The sequence below is a fragment of the Rhinolophus ferrumequinum genome, chromosome 7 (assembly GCF_004115265.2).
Source record: "Rhinolophus ferrumequinum isolate MPI-CBG mRhiFer1 chromosome 7, mRhiFer1_v1.p, whole genome shotgun sequence".
Classification (NCBI taxonomy): domain Eukaryota; kingdom Metazoa; phylum Chordata; class Mammalia; order Chiroptera; family Rhinolophidae; genus Rhinolophus; species Rhinolophus ferrumequinum.
In genome coordinates this window covers 93,551,455-93,565,460 of record NC_046290.1, presented here as the reverse complement: position 1 = coordinate 93,565,460, position 14,006 = coordinate 93,551,455, and positions in this window count along the sequence as shown.

Below are 14,006 nucleotides of genomic sequence, written 5' to 3'. Positions count from 1 at the left end.
ACCTCCCTAGCTCAGCTTTGTAGACGCCTCAGCTCACAGCTGGCCCTAGTCAACCTCCAGCCTTCATCTCCCTGTTCCGTGAGCACAAGCTGTTTCTCAAACATATTGAATGCCTCTTTTGCTTCTGAGTTTTGCACATGCTGTTCCTTCTGCCTGGAATTACCATCCCCTCTGCCACCATAAGCTTCTAGTGTTTCTTGTGGGTCCTTCAGGGATTCACTAAGATATTGCTCCCTCTTCCAGGAGCCTTGGATAGAGGCAGATGGTGCCTCTGGTTCTGCTGACCACTGCTGACCACTGGAATCATAATTATCTAGTTACTTTCCTGTTTTCCTCTCATTGAACTCCCTTGGGGCAAGGACAGTTGTCTCCTCCTCCAGGACCTCAGTTAAAATACTTAACGACCTGTAACACCTCTCCAGGACATATCAGCTGAAAATCAGCCTGGCCTTTATCTGTGTCCTCAGTGGCACAGAGGAGGCTCGGCCTGGCTGTGCAGGGAACGACCCTGGCCATTTACCCCTGCACATCTTTCCCTTCATGTGGACATTTTGCATCCAGGACACACTGACCTCATGTCTGTTCCCTTCAAGGTGGAGGTGGCAGGGGTCATCCTTGGGAAAAGGAGGGGCTGGGCTGGAGAGGGAAGCTGAAGCTGAGGTTTTAGCAATGCAGATTCTGGAAGTTGAGAATAAATGGGCCTGGGACCACTGGACGGGGTGAAATCAGGTAATAGAGGGACAGCCCCCAATCAAGGTCTGTGGTGCCCCCCAGGAGCTGCGGCATGAGGCCACAGCCCCCTGGGCAGCTACAGGGCTTTTGCACGGTCCTCCCTTGCTCTAGCCAAGTGAGGGGGTGAACCTCAGGTCACCCCGCGCCTCTCGCTGCTTTCTCAAACAGCCGCCTACCACAGGGGACCTGGGAAGCCAAGTCAATAACACGAAACCATAAAATATCGAAGGCGTTGAACGTTTGGACAGAGGAGCAGACGCGGCAAATGGGGCCTTTTCCCAGGCAGCTCGTGTGGAACAAGCAAAACAGATTTATGAGCGTCTGGTTGAAAAGGAGTTGTGGGGCGGGTGGGGTGAGTGGCGGTGGCTGGTCTGAGACGGAGACGTCTCTAGTGCACAGGAAAGATGATAAATGGAAATTAATTGCACAGTCCCCAGGACCGTGATTTAAAATGCGTGAAATGTTATCTCTTTCTTTAGTGTGGTTTGTTACGGTGTCCTTTGGAGAAACATAAATGCATTTCTCCGCACTTTTATGGGCTCTTCCAAGACCTTCAACCCCCAATCCTCTGTTCTCCTAAAGGCGACAATCAGAGATGGATGTTGGCCTCTATGTTTGTATGGGGCCGGGTGGGCTGTGAGCCCATCCTTGGCTGGGACAGTGGACTCCCAGATGTAGCCGCATGGCCTGCCTTGGAGTCACGGGGCACGTCTAATTCTTGCTATAGACTCTGGACAGACCTTAAGGCTGCAAGCATGCATACATATAAACACGTGCACACTCGCGTTCTCCTGAGTGCCAGGCTTTGCAGTAAGGAGGAGCAAGGGGCTTGGCTCTCTAGAACCTTCCCCACTTCCAGCCTCTCTTAGGGATCAGCTCATTCGTGGAAACAGAATTTTCTGACCCACTGGGGACTTCCCACCCTCCTTGTACCTTTCAGCACAGTCCAGGAAGATGCTGTAGCAGATCCTCAGATGCCTTTTGCTGGTGTGGAACAAGTGGAAGCTTCTTAGGGTCTGAGGCAGCCTTGGGAGGTGGGAGGTGCCGTGATTGTCCAGGCCTGATCAGCAGGCTCTGAGGGTTCCCAGTGAGCCCCCTGACCACCCAGGTCAGTGGAGATGGATTAGCCAGGGTCAGAAGGCCCAGGAGACAGCTGCTCCCTAAGGGGCTCTATGTCCTTGGAGTGACCCTTCTCCCTCCCCAGGACACCCCTGGGTGACCCCTGCCTTGGTCACAACCGTGACACCCATCAGCTCCTCAGCCAGCCCCAGATTTCTGGGCCTGGTGTTAGGGGAAGCCCCAAGGCCTCAGGAGTACGGAGGCTGCAGCTCTCAGGAAGGGAGACCCTGGGAATTCAGCCCCGTGAGGGCAGGAATCCTAGGCAGGTGGTCTCTGGAATTGATGCCTCCAAGGAATTTACAAAACTTTTAGGCCTGCTTTTGGGAGCCCCAAGTGGTAGTCATCTGATTGCCAGTGTCAGCCTCTAGAGCTCCAGTCCCGAGGGACAGGGATGTGCTTGGGAAGAGTTCTACCGTATCGCCTAGCTGTCAGCACACCATAAAATGTGAGCAAGAGCAACAAAACCCCTGCCATCTTGCACACTGCCTGGCTCCACAGCCCGGGTGCGTCTTCCCCTGTGCTCCTCTCCCTGCCCCAGAAATCTTCAATCCCCTCCAGCCATGGTCTCCTCCGGCCACCCCAGCCAGTGCCACACAGCTACATGAGCACTCCAGCCCCTAATTTCTAGAGATAAGGGCACCAACCTTTGCCATCAAATAATCCAGGCCCTGAGTCTGCAGCCAGAACCCAGTACGGTCCTTCCAGATGCCCAAAGCATGAGACTGGTACCAACACAGCCTCCCTTCTACCCAAAAAGAAACTGAGACCCAGGAAGGTGAATGACTTAGCCAACCAGGCTCACGCATCTATGAAGGAGAGCGCCAGCCTGAAAGCCTGGCCTGGACGTCTGCAGGCATCCATGTGCTTAGGGCCCCAGGTTCTGTCTCTTCAGCAGAGACAAGGCAACAACTGGCAGGGTGTGATGTGTGTGTGTGTGTGTGTGTGTGTGTGTGTGTGTGTGTTATGTGTGCCTCCCAACCCCCAACATGCACACACACGCACACACACACACAAACACATGCCCACAGAGGTACACACAGGCACCCACAAGCATGTACACACATGCATGGCACTCATGCACACATGTACACATACACACATGCTCATCACACATGCAGGTACACACACCTGTGCATACTCATGCACATGAACACACCCAGTGACGCACAAACATACACATGCACATAAGCACACGCGCGCACACATGTACACACACCAGCACATGTGCACACGGCACACACATGTATGTAAACACACACGAGCACTCACACATGCGCACACATGCGCACGAGGGACACACCCCCTCGGCACGCCGCAGAAAGGCGCAGGTCCCCACCCTGCTCACCAGCCGAGCCCTCACTCGCTCCCCTGTGGGTGACGAGTCCTCCCATCGCTGCCGGTCAATGAAATGATGGATGAGGATCCCAGGGGCCCAGGGCCCGGGGGATGAGAGAGGTCTCAGCAGGATGGCATGCAGGCCTCCTCCAGACTGGGGCGTCACCCGGAATAAAATCATGAGGCAAACATGAGTGAGGCTGTAAACATAGGCAGACAATAGGGGAGACAAGCCCTGGGGCTCCATAACGAGCGTCCGGCCGGGCCAGAGCTTAGGGCCTACTTGGCTCAGGGCGGCTGAGGGGACGGCAGGCGGGGGCTGCTCTGGGCTTGGCTGGGACGGCCGTCTCGGGCCGCGGCTGGCCAGTCCAGCTCCGAGTTGGCTGGAAGGCCTGGCCTCCACACAATAAACAACAGAGAAAGATAAATCGCAAATGTGTCTGGAACTGGTGGGGAGTTGGGAGAGGTACGCAGGGGTCACCAGGGGACCTGTTTCCTTCCTTGGCTGCTCTGCTGCCCCCCTGAAAGGAGGGCCCGGCACTCCAGGGGGCTCAGTTCAGGAGCCCAGGACTGCTGGGGGTCCGGGGTGGTGGAACCAGAGACAAGATGTATTGAACATGCGAAGCCAAAGAGGGCCTTTGAGATGAATTTCCACCTGGAAAATTCCAAAGGCGTGCAAGGGCTCTGTGTTGAGTGGAAGGTCTGGGGAGGCGGGAGGCCTCAGGCCAGGCCAGTGAGCCATCAGGGAGCCCACAGAGCCATCGGGCATTCATTGCTCTGGGCCCCCCAGTCAGGGATACAGGCCAAGCAGCATGTGTTTTCCCCTTTTCTAGAAGAGGAAACGAAGGCAGATCAATGGTTGCTTTCTCGTCCTGACTCCTCCCTGTGTCCTCCCACCCAATTTTAGAATCGCCCTCTCCTCATGACCTCACACCCGGCAACTCCACTCTTCCCACCCTACATCTGATGCGAACATACTCCCCAGGCTGCACTCTGGACACCTCCACCTGCACGGCCCCTGGGCACCTTGCAGGTACAGGCCCTCATCATCGCTCACCTGCTGTGGACCCCAATTCAACTGCCCCAGCCAGAGACCAGGGAGCTGGGCCTGAGTCCCCCATCCTTCCCCTTTCACAAGCTCATCAATTTCTCCTTCCCAAGTGGCCCCAACAGTTCTCTCCCATCCACCCACCACCACACGGCTGCTCAGGCTTTCGTTTCCTATGACCCAGAGGGATTCATGGGAAACATGCATCTGACCTTCTTGCTCCCCTCCCTGGTTCTCCATAATCTTCAGGACAAAGCCCAGTCTTGGGGTGTCATATGACCCACCAGGATCTCTCACTCTTCATCCATTATTTTCCCTCCTCTATCACTTGACACCTACCCATGGGACCTTTGTTAGGGCCTTGAATTCACCATGCTTCCCCCACCAGCAAGTGTTTCTAGAATGTTCTTGCAACTAACTCCCTTCCCTAGTTTGAACAGAAGTCATACATGGTCCTACCCTGGGAAGCGGGTATGAAGGAGGAGACATGGACCTGCCCTAAAAAGTAAGTTAGTCTGAGGGGTAAGACACCACCATGTTCTGGAAAGGGTCTGAGGGGGGAGGCACAGCCCTGCCCCAGGAAGTCTAGTCTGAGGGGGGTACAAGGCCCTGCTCAGAGACGCCACAGTCAGAAGTGGGAAGTGTCACTTAGCTCTGGTTGCTGTGACCTGAATGGAGATGTGACCCTTTTCTTACAAGTCCCCATTCATCAATGCCTCCCCTGGGAAGGTCAATGGGTGTGGGCCTGGCCCCAAGGCACCTTCAGCTCTGGGGAGGTCCTGCCAGCATAGGACACAAGACACGTCCTCCTGCAGGAAGCCGGTGCCCAGGCAATGCCAGAGGGATGCCAGGCACAGGGCCAATCCCAATGACAGGGCATACCCTGTACTGGCCCTGCTGGGCTGCCGAGGAGGACAGAAGGCAGGGGCCGGTGGAGGCTTCTGGGTAGGAAGGGCAGGTAGGCAGCCTTGTGCCCCCAACTCAGGCAGCCCACCCCCCAAGGCAGAGACCACTCTGCTGCCTCCACATTCCCACACGACCACATCAGGTGCTTCTAGGGACTGCAGGGTCCCAACTCTCTGGTTCTTTGAGGAAAGGTCCCAAGTGACCCACACTGAACCAGAAGCTCCCTAAGGGTAAAGAATAACCGTCTATGAAGCACCCACCTCATTGCTTATAAAACCCGAGGGGAAAATGTTGTCATAGGCTCAGAGAGGGTAAGTGGCTTACCCAGAATACACAGATAGGAAGTGGGAGAGCTTAAATTCAAACCCAAGCTGTCCCATGCACCAGGCTACCTTAAAACAGGCCTTTCCAGGTCCAGGGGCCAGGGCTCCCCCATCAGACATCAATAGCCCATACTTCTCCTTGCCTCCCAGGTCCTATCAGCTGTACTCAACAGTATTGAATGAATGAATGAATGAATGAATGAATGCATTCCTGTGCCTCTCTGGGCCAGACCCTGTGCTGGGCACCGAGACCACAGAGAGAAGGGAGCAAGGTTGATGGCTGCCTTTAGTTGATTTCATTTTAGAGGGGAAGATAGGCTAAGACCCCAATCAGTGCCCCAGGCATAACAGTCAATGTGCCACCCAGGAGCCACCCAGGAGCCAGTGGTCTGTGCCCCAGACCAGACATGGGGAATCAGGGGGACGTTTCATGGACAGGGCGGTGTTTTAGCCAAATCTTGCAGGAAGGACTTTCCTGCCTGGTGCTGAGGAGGTGCTGCCGAATAGCCCAGACTTTCCAAGGGCTACAAGTGTTTTACCTGGAGGGTGGGTGAGATGCACAGGGAGACGGAGGCGCAGGGAGCATGGATGACTTAGGATACCAGGGGCCTTGACTACCTGGCTAAGGAGGTGGAACTTTCTCTGCAGTCAACAGGGAGCTTGGGAAGGTATAAGGCTCAGGGTGACGCGGCCACCCTGACTACTGGTGGAGCTAGACAAGCAAGAGGGCCTGGGGCGCAGAGGGCTCTGGCAGGGCTGGTGCAATGATTCCAGTGAGGGATGGAAAGGTCTGTGTTAGAGCAACGTCTATGTGGGCTTCATTAGAAGCTGTTAGGACTCCCACAGGGAGTGAGGCTTGGGCCGTTTCCTCAGTGAGACGCGACATTCAGAGGAGGACCAGGGGAGGCGGGCTGAGGAAGAGTGCCCGGGAACCACCCAGGGCACATGGTTGCTCTCAGCTTTCCTCCTTCTACCTGGAAGTTCCATCCTAAAATGCTCAGTTGCTGCCTGGGCCCCGGTTCTCCTTTCCCACCGCAGATAGCTTTCCTATATAGGCGGGTGGTAGGTAGCTCCTTTGTCTGGGAAGCCCAGATGGCAGGTTGGAGCCCAACCTTGACCAGAGGCAGACACAGAGGCCTCATGTCTCCTGTTCAATGGTCTATGTGTCCACAGACAGAGCCCAGCCTGCCTGCTCGGACCCCATGGCTAGCCGTGGTGGGCCACAGGGCCAGGGCTTGCTTGTGGATGGTGCTGCGGGCATCCAGGGCCACTGGCATGAGGAGCTGTGCCAGGGCTATGCAGTGAGAGGGTGGTGGCCCCAGGAGCTTGGGCGTTCTGGCCGCCCACAAGGCAGCAGGCAGCGGGCCCTGGCAGGGAGCAGGCTGGGCTGTGGGTGGCAGGGAGCCCTGGCCCGCAAGCAGCTGGCTGTGACAGCAGCTGCTCATCTTGTTTTCCACTCCTCCCCAGATCATCGTCCAGCTCATCATTTTCCTCACAGGTCCTGGTCTAGTGGATGGAGACCGGGGGCTATAATGTGTGCCTCCCAAAGGGTCATCAGGCAGGCTCTGCATCTAACCTCAGCTCTGCTCTAGTTAAGCACCTTGGGCAGGTTACTTAACCTCTCTGAGCCTCAGTTTCTCCACTGTGAAACAAAGATACTAACATGGTATGGTGCCTGGTGTCTAGTGGGGACTCATGAAGGGCAGCTCTAGTGAAGGTGGGGTAGGCAGTGACCCCACGTGAGTGCTGCACGGGAAGGAGGGTCTGCCGAGAGATCTGTGGCCAGAAATCCTAACATCGTTACGTCACTCTCTTGACTGTTGTTCGTTGAGGCCTCCTCTGAAGTAGGGCCGCTCATACTGAAACAAGAAGAACAAACTGGGAGGAAAGTCCAGAACTCAAGCCACCCTTGACCACCAGTCTTCATGATGTTGGACAGTTTTAGTGATCAGAAAGACACTGCCAGCCCAGGGCAGCAGGAAGAGGGAGCCCAGACACAGCTCTGATTCTGCCCTTTCCTGCCCCTTCTCTGGCTTTGGTTGTCCTTTGAACGAGGTGGATGTGCTACCGGGCTCCAAGGACCCTTTCAGCACTTGGCTTTCAATATCCAGATTCTTCGGATCCACAGGCCAGACATCTGCCCTCTTTGCCCCCATGCCATGCCCCCTCCAGGCTGTGGCACTTCCTTACTCAGATACCCTTGACTGGGATGTTCGTCTTCCCTGGTGTTCCAAGCCCCCCTAGTTCCCTAACACTCACCCCAGCCCAGCCTTTCTGGGATCCCTGCCCCTGAGCAATCCCAGTGCTTCCTGCCGAGTCTCACAGCCAGGCCTGTACTGTACACTTCTTCACAGCTCAGCTCTGCTGCCCAATCTTCTCCCTTCCCTGGCCCAGGCCATGGGCTCCAGGGCAGGAGCTGGGCCTCAATACCCCTGTGTGCCCCTCGCAGTCTGGGCACGTGCTCCCAAATCAGCAGGAACTTGGAAAAGAAACCAGGAAGCTCATGGCTTGGCTCCCAATCCCTGCCCTGTCACTTCTAACTGGGTGATCTCAGGCAGTTGTCCCCGCTGACCCGCCCCCTGCCCGCTCTGCGTCCCCCTCTGTAAAGCGGGGCTTCACCATCCCTGCATGCCTAGTGCACAGGTAGGAATTTGAATTGAACGCTGTCCATGGCTGATCTCAGTCACTCCTCACAGCAGACTTAAGAGGCAGAGTCTACTGTTTACCTCGTTTGTAGATGAGGAAACAGATGCTTAGCAGAAGCAGTAAGTGACTTCCTCAAGGTCCCAGAGCTGGTAGAACGCGGAGGCCAGAAATGTACCCCGGCAGGCTGACAGGGGCACCCTGCTGTGCAGCGCGCCCTCTGAGGAGTGGAGGCTGTGGACACACTTTGCACTTTGTTTAGCTCTCCATGGAGAAAGGGCGGGTTACTCTTGCCATTTTAAGACGAGAAAGGGAGGTCTGGAGAGAGGCAGTGACTTTTGGAGACCATACCGAGTCCATAGCACAGCCAGAGCTCTGACTCCCACTTCAGGCTCTTTCCCCGCCCCGGATTCTCCTGATTTCTTTGAGATCACATGTGATGACAGGTTCCTCAGCTTCAGAGCACATGAACGAGGTGGGCCTGAGCGTGGGCTGCCCACTGATTCTCAGGCATTGGTTGCGTGGACGCCTAGCCAGTCAGCCCAGACCTCCACCACTGAGTCACCACCACCAGGCAAGGCAAGAGTTCCAGCGCCCGGGCAGACACAAGCCACGAGACAGCCAGAACCTGCCGTCTGGCCACACCCCACATCCAGGGGTGCCTCTCCAACCAGACACATGCCTGGTTAGTAAGAAATGTCTAGTGACGTCAGGGGTTCAATCTGGGAGCTAAGGGGGTGGCAGTGGTGGTGATGATAGAGATGGTGAAGTCAGTGGAGGTGAGGCTGGCAATGAGGACGCAGGTGAGGATGGTGGGAGGAGGTGAGAGTGGAGGGAAGAGGAGAGGTTGGAGGTGAGGATGGAGGAAGTTATAGGGACGACTGAGACACTGGCAGTGAGATATGGTGGTAGTGATGCTAGAGCTACTGAAGACGGTAGGGATGGGGTTGGAGTGCTGGTGATGGTAGGAGGGGTAGAAAGGATGAAGGCGAGGATGGAGGAAATGATGGCGACAATGGAGATGTTGGTGGCAGCAATGGTGGTGTTGATAGGGGTGCTGCAGTGGCTGGTGAAACTGGAGGCTCCAGTAACGATGAGAATAACAGTCAGATGCCGAGGGTTACTCTTCACCCAGACCCCTCCAATGAACGTTGAAACTCCTTCCGCCCTGACTTCATTTCAGTCTCAGAAGCCCCCTCTGGTCAGTCAGTGTCACTGATGAGCATTTAGCTTCAGACAGGATACTGGACAGGAAGGGGACCCAGTTGCCTCCCTGGCATTAACCAATGTGAGTGAAGCATCAGACATGACTCAGGCAGCTGACAGTGGAGGGGTTTCCAACTCAGTGAGATGCCCAGTGTCTGGGGTGCCAGAGAGTCAGGATGTGGCCGGGGGACAGACCCTCCTGTTCCCAGAAGGAAGCAAGGCCACGTAGGATAGCAATGGCTCTACTGGGTGGACACCGAGCAGCGCTGAGCCCCTGGGGCCATCAAGGCATGGAGGCAGGGCACAGCAGAGTGTCTGCTGAGAATGACACTGAAAAGGTACGAGTGACACTGGAAAGGTGGAAGGGGCACATTGAGTGCCAGTGCTAGGCTAAGCTTTTAGCCTTGAGGGAGCTGTCAGGGTGGGAGTGGTGCGGTCGATGGAGGTGTCTAAGGCAGGGGGCTTGGTGGTCTTCCTAGCAGCAAGGGTGGGGCAATGGTGGCAAGAAGTTTCCAAGAATTGTCCAAGCATGCATTCTGAGGCAGCCACTGGGAATCTTAGCATCTTTGGCAAAAGGTCACAAATTCCTCTTCTATTGTTGACATCAACACACGAACACTGCAGGCCCGCCATGACCAATGTTCAAGCTTTTCCATTACCCACAGGCCAACTGCCCGACCCCCACCCCACGCACAGTCCCCCGGCGCACCCACTTCTGGCCTCTGCCAGGACCCCAGCAAGGGGCTGGCCTGGAAGAGCCTGGCCGGGGTGCGGGCCAGCCTCCCTAGCGTGCTGCCCAGGCAGTGGGTCTTGCCAGGTGTCAGACTCAATTTCCCGACCTTCTTGCTCAGAGAACTAAACATCTTGTCCATTCACCCAAGCCAGGTCCTCCCAGGCTGCCTCGTTGGCAGTAAAAAGACCTGGGGGAGGTAAGGGGGGCAGTCAGACTCCCCAGGCAGGGCAGGGTGGGGGCAGACTGCAGAAATGTCATTCTTCCAATTTGTCACCCACTTCTCAGCAGGCCACTGGCCAAAGGGAAGGCAATGCTGCCAGAGGGAATGACCAGGAGGGGGCAACTGCAGGCAAAGTGTCTGCAGATGGTGGGGGGGGCCACTGGACTAGGGAGTCCGGAGATCTGGGTTGAAGCCCCTGACTCACCCTGTCCTGTGTGCAAGACCAGGGCCTGGCTCTCCACTGGCAAATAAGGTGGGTGAGTAACAGGCCTTTTGAAGTCCATCCCACCTTCCATTAGTCAGCAAACTTCCCTCCACAGCCAACCCGTACCCCTTGTACAACTTTGTACTCATTGATTTTTAAAAAGGTAATAGTTGTACTGTGATATAATTCACATACCATAAAATTCACCCATTTAAAGTGTACAATTCCAGACTTTTTAGTATATTCGCAGCCGTAGAATCATCTCCACAGTTGATGAAGTACACTTCATCACTCCGAAAAGAAACTCCGTACCCGTTAGCTATCATTCCTCCTCACAGCTCCCATCCTCTGGGCCCCGCTCCCACCCCTACCAGCTCTAGGCAGCTGCTAATCTACCCACGGGCTCCACAGACTTGCCTGTTCTGGACACTTCATGTAACTGTTGCTCCTTTGAGAGGGAGGGCACTGGGCAAACCAAATCTGTCTGTCGCCGCCACACCCGTGCCTCTCTGCGGCCCCATCCTGCCCCAGGCCCCCGGCTCCAGGCTGCCAGGGCTTCGGGTCACAGACTCTTCCTCCCCTCCAACCAGCACCAAGTCTCCTCTCTCTCTCTTTCCCTCTCAGTGACTCCTGTTCTCTTCCTCCCCCAACATCTACCAGCAGACCCCCCTCTCCTCTCGCACAGTCCACTGTGACAGTGTCCACTTTTCACCGCCCCTTTGGACTGTTCTAAAGCAAAAACCTGAGTACGTCACCCTGACCCAGCACAACATCTTCCACGGGTCTCTGTTGCCCTCAAGGGTAAGGCCAAACTTCTGCCCCAGGCATTTCAGGTGGGATCCCCTGAACACAGCGCCTCAGCAAAGGCATGCATTTGGGAGATGACTCCAAGAGGCAAGAGGGAGGAGCAGGGGCCACATGAAGGCCGCCTACGGACGCTCTTGAGGTCTGCTGTCGGCAGCACAGAACAATTGCCCTGGCACCTCTGGGGACTGTACAGAATGCCTGTCCAAGCATCAGGGGGCCCGGCTTCCCTCACTCATCAGTTGAGGATTGCTGCCTGGGGAGTTAGCTCCCACCCCACATCCTGGATGTACTTGCTGTCAGGCTGAGAGGGCCCCGGCCTGAAGACTCTGAGACAGGGACAGGTGCTACCGTTGATGCCGTTGCAGCCCTCCACTCAGATTCCCCTTGGTGGTCTGTGCGCCCACACAGCCGTGAGCCGTGGCCGTCGGCTGCCCATGGCCCGCAGCTGTCCCTTCTCCAAAGAACAGCTCTCAGCTAGTGAGAAACAGCAGCCTAGAAACCGAGCAGCCTACAGTCAATGGCCAACTGAGATGGAGGCCTCTTTACCCCAAGGAGGGTCAACGCTGTACTGCCATTTATGCTCTAAAACCTTCCTTGTGATCAGGAAAGAGCACACTTTTCCTGAAGCCACATCCTGCTTCCTTCTCTCAGAAAATCATGGTACCCAGTTCTTGACTCCCTGGAAGCTGTGCTCAAACTGAGAGCCAGGCACATGGTGGAGAGGCAGAGGTCTTGGCGTCGAAGGGCTGCCCACCAGCAGCAGTGAAAATCTGAGGGGGGTACTACACCGGATTCGGAGCCTCCAACCACAGAGGCCCAAAGATAAGACCTCTGCTGTCTCATCTCCCATCTCATTCCTCCCAAACTCTAACCATATGCAGTAGTTGATTGGAGTTAAGAATGAAATGTGACCTTAGAGAAATATTGTGCCCACCCCATGCCATGATTGTCTGGACCACAAACCCCACAAGGTCCATGAGGACAAGAACTTGGCTGCGTGTAGGCCTATGGGCTAGATTTAAAAGTGCTGCCTGGAGGACCAGCCTCCCTGGGGAGAGTCTGATTGGGGGTGACCGAGTGATGCTGGAAGATCCGATTTGAGGAGAGCAAAGCGTCCCAAATGCAGGTATCAGTCTTGAGCACGGCCCATGAGAGACAACAGTGTGCTCACACATGACATGCAGAGTCCAGCATGGGTGGGTGGGTGGCCCAGGGAACTCAGGGCCAGATGCAGAGGCCAGGGAGGGTGACTGGCTGGGTGGACAGCTGAGATAGGGACTCTGTCATATAGGCCCTAAGTGCCACAATCAGGGTAAATGGTGAAGCCTGCTCTGAGGGAATGAAGCCAGCACTCAGATATCAAAAATGTGGTCAGACCCAGAGCCAGGGTAACTTGAGGTGGATCTCCAGATGGACGGTCTGGAACTGCTTAAATCTCCCCTGCTTCAGGGAGGGCCCAGCTAATTCTAGAGCTTGGGGTGGAACTGAGCCTACTGGTGAGAGAGCAAGAGGCTTTAGATACAGTGAAAGAAGATTTCAGAGCAGGAGGCAGGTGACCCAACTCTACATACTGAGCAGATCTGAATAAATGTTTACTAGACCGGTCAGCTCTCATGTAGTCATTTGGAAACTTCTGAGCAACAGCTATGAGGAAAGCCCATGCTGGGTAATTTAGGGTCCTGGCCGTGTGTCTGGCATCCCTTCTGGAATTGCCTGGACGTTGGCTTCCTGCAGATACATGCAGGCTTGTGCCACAGCATAGCACCGCAAAGCTTAAGGTGACTTGGGACCCAGGATCATGCCCACTGACCCTCTTGGGGAGGCCTGGTGAATGGGGCTCTTTAGAGGGCAGACGCATCTTCCCTTGGGTCATAGCTCCCAGGGAAGGGTCACAACTCTCCCCTCTAACTGGAGCTTCTCAGGGCATGGCAGGGCCTCCTCAGACCAGACTTTCCAGAGTATGATTGTGTCTGCCTCATCAGACTAACTTACTTTTCAGAGAAGTCTCATATCTCTCTCTTTTCAGCCCTTTTCCAAAGCATGGCTCTGTCTTCCCTCTCATGTCAAGGCCATGTGTCTTCGCTCACAACATTCTCCTATAAGTTCTACTCACTGTGTGCCCTCCTCTCTTACCTCATCTGTAAAGTAGGGGAAGTCATATCAGCTTCACAAAGTTTCTATGAATGGAAGGATATGGAAGGAGAATAACATAACGTTACAATACTCAATGTCCAGTCAAAAATTACTATATCCATACAATGGAATATTATTTGGCAATAAAGAGAAATAAAGTAATGATATGAGACACAACATGGATGAATCCTGAAAACATATTAAGTAACAAAGAATCACATATCACAACCATGATTCCATTTATATAAAATGTCCAGAATAGACAAATCTATACAGACAGAAAGTAGATTAGTAGTTGCCTGGTCTGGGAGCCATAAATGGTGAGAATTAGGAAACAAGGGCTGACAGGATCAGGACTTCCTTTGGGGGCAATAAAAATATTGTAAAATTAATTTTGGTGATTAACATTTGGTGATAGGTACATAACTCTGTGAATATGCTGAAAGTCATTAAAGTTTTTACTTAAATGGATGAGTTATATGATATGAGAATTAAAGCTCAATAAAACTGTAAAGAAAAAAACTTAGTACACATGCAAAAAAGGAAAATATGGCCCATAACCAAGAAAAAAAATCAATGAAATAGATCAAGAAATG